The 3065-nt window shown below is 31.1% G+C and overlaps 1 pseudogene; it reads left to right on the forward strand.

Moving 5' to 3' along the window:
• Positions 1-1333: 1333 nt before the first annotated feature.
• On the forward strand, positions 1334-1435 carry LOC126005294 (uncharacterized; annotated as a pseudogene).
• The last annotated feature ends 1630 nt before the right edge of the window (positions 1436-3065 follow it).

Here is a 3065-nt window from a genome sequence, read left to right on the forward strand (position 1 = left end):
AGTCAATTGCTTTATGGCAAAAATTACTCTTAAAATATTTCCTAAAGTGCTTTGAATAATGACAGTAAGCAATTGCAAAAAAAAAAGCTCACACATTAAGTAAAAATTGTTTAAATTGCCTAAAATTTTTACATATTCTAGAGGAGAAAGTATAAATGTATTTGCTTACATTTTGCCCATATATAAGGAAATTCATAGAATAACAAATTTTGTCTGAAGCTATAGAAATTATTTTTTATAAATGCATTTTTTTTTATTTTTGGGCCACACCTGGTGATGCTCTGGGATTGCTTCTCGCTATGCGTTCAGAAATTGATCCTGGATTGGGGGACCATGTGGGATGCTGGGATATCAAACAGTGATCTGTTCTGGGTCAGCTGCATATAAGGCAAAGGCCTTACCACTACGCAATCGCTTTGGCCACTTTAAATGCATTTTTTAGAAATTGACCTTCTGTTGCATTATCTTTTGTATTCCATAAAACAAAAATATTCATTTCAAGTGGGTACTATTTTCATATGTGCCTTATTTCTATCACATTAATATTTTTTTGTTCAAGGGTATCTAAAATACTAATAGTTATCAGGAATGGCAAACTCCTTTAAATAAGTGCCTTTAATTTAACAAAAGCTTCTGATAATCTTAATCAGAAATAACTAAACAATAGTTTACATTTACAAAGTGTTGAGTTTTCCAACTATTCAAGTAGCATCAAATAGGGAATGTTCTTGGGTATATCATCTCAGTCACATGGAGAAACACTTGAAGAACTTTTTTTGTTTGGAATATTTTGAATTTCCCAAAAGCTGCTTTGGATTCTCCATTGATCACTATAAAATAGATACTCATCTCTCTATCCATACCTTGTAACCTAGTGCATGATATCAGCTTCGGTTTGCAGGGGCTCAGAGGTACAACCCTGTTCCCAGTAACCAGAACTTAATGAATCAGAGTGTCTGTTCTTCAAAGGTGAGAAAGAAGCTTTTCCTTTTGTTTCTCTTTAATGGTCCTCATTCTTCATAGTCTTTCATTAAGTCCCCCTCTGCTCCCAGCAAAGTGCTAGATGCCACTTTTCATTGTTAGATTGCATTGTTTCCTTAGAAAATAAGTATGTATATTTTAAAAATAAAAATTTAATATTCCGTTGTCCATCTTCGAGGCATACATAATCTAACACTGAGAGTTGATTTAAATGATTTTTTACTTTTACTTTCAAGGTCAAATAAAATGCACAATAGAAGAAACTCCCAGTTCCTTCCCCACATTGTCTCTCTCTCTCTCTCTCTCTCTCTCTCTCACACACACACACACACACATTTTGCAACATTAAGTTAATTTTCAATTAATATATGTATATTGAAGGTACAGTAAATGCACCATATACACCTCAACCCAGGCCCTTTGCCTGGTCTGTATTGTGAATTGGGGGACAAAAAATATATGTATATATGTTAAGCTGTATATATATATTCTTTTAAACTATATAAAATCAAGTTAATATTACTATAGTCTTTATTATTAATATCTAATATATGTTTCTATGAATAAACACATATATCTTAGCATCTAATGAATATCAATTATCAAACATAATATATTAGCAGAAGTTATCTAATAACATTGCATATTCCTATATTTTCTCTCCACATATGGCTAATCATTTAAGTCAGAAAAGAGTAAGTTGACAAAGATGAAACTTGACATGAACCATGTAAATTAAGTGGTTAAAATCAACATAATCTATTTTCCAACAAATATGCATAAATCTGACTTTGGATACTTCCTGAAATTATATACGCTAACTTGTCAGAAATTCTGCCAAAAATGCAATATAAGTCAAAATATGCAGATATGTAGAACCCAAGTGGAGAGACACTTGGCTTATGAATGTGCTGAACTATCTATCACATCATGTTGAAGAAGACAAAGCATTGATGACAAATTATACACTTCTTTCATTTAGGTGATAGTTCTTGTAAGTACAAATATGGCAATTCAATATTTCTCTTTATCAGCATATTATTGACTCCATATGCATTCCATGCTTTTTTACTGCACTTCATTATCCCTAGTTCTTTTAATGGCTATCTTTAATAGTTTAACTAAAAATCCATTAATTTTTATGTTCATATTTTATATGTTTCAAACATAAAATAGAAATTAGTCACTTAAATTTACTTATTTTATATATATTTTATTTAAATACCTTGATTACATAATGATTGTATTTGGGTTTCAGTCATGTAAAGAACACCACCCATCACCAGTGCAACATTCCCATCACTAATGTCCCAAATCTCCCTCCTCCCCACCCGACCCCGTCCTATACTCTAGACAGGCTTTCTATTTCCCTCATACATTCTCATTATTAGGATAGTTCAAAATGTAGTTATTTCTCTAACTAAACTCATCACTCTTTGTGGTGAGCTTCACAAGGCGAGCTGTAACTTCCAGCCCTTCTCTCTTTTGTGTCTAAAAATTATTATTGCAAGAATGTCTTTAATTTTTCTTAAAACCCATAGATGAGTATATTATTATGTGCCATTTATTTTATATGTGCCTTTTAATTATAGGCTTTTCAATTGCATGCACTTATCTAGTTGCAAATAAATGTATCACATTTTTTCTAGATGTTACATTTAGCAATGAAACATTGATCAATAGCAGTTATAGCAAGTATGCTTATATAAATATATCATAATACTAATATAATTGCATCTACCATCTGCTATCTTATGTGCATTTCTCTAAACATTTTATATTTTTATGTTCCATGGTTTTATTAATTAATGCACTTATTTTTTATAAATTTATCTTATAAGTATGACCTTTTATAGAATAGTTGTGTGTCATAAATCTGCCAGTTTTAACCTAAGTCTCTCTTATAGAATTGTTGTTTTTTCTCAATTCCTCAATGGTCACTTGTAAAGGACATGACATAGGTCATGATTTTTCTTAAATATGAGTGAGATGTTCATCCAATGTGCCTTCCTGATACACAATGATAGTGGAGTTAGAACTATATTTTCTGATATTTCCTGCAAAAACTGATTTAAATGCAGCAA

This window comes from Suncus etruscus, chromosome 3 (assembly GCF_024139225.1).
Source record: "Suncus etruscus isolate mSunEtr1 chromosome 3, mSunEtr1.pri.cur, whole genome shotgun sequence".
NCBI classification, from domain to species: domain Eukaryota; kingdom Metazoa; phylum Chordata; class Mammalia; order Eulipotyphla; family Soricidae; genus Suncus; species Suncus etruscus.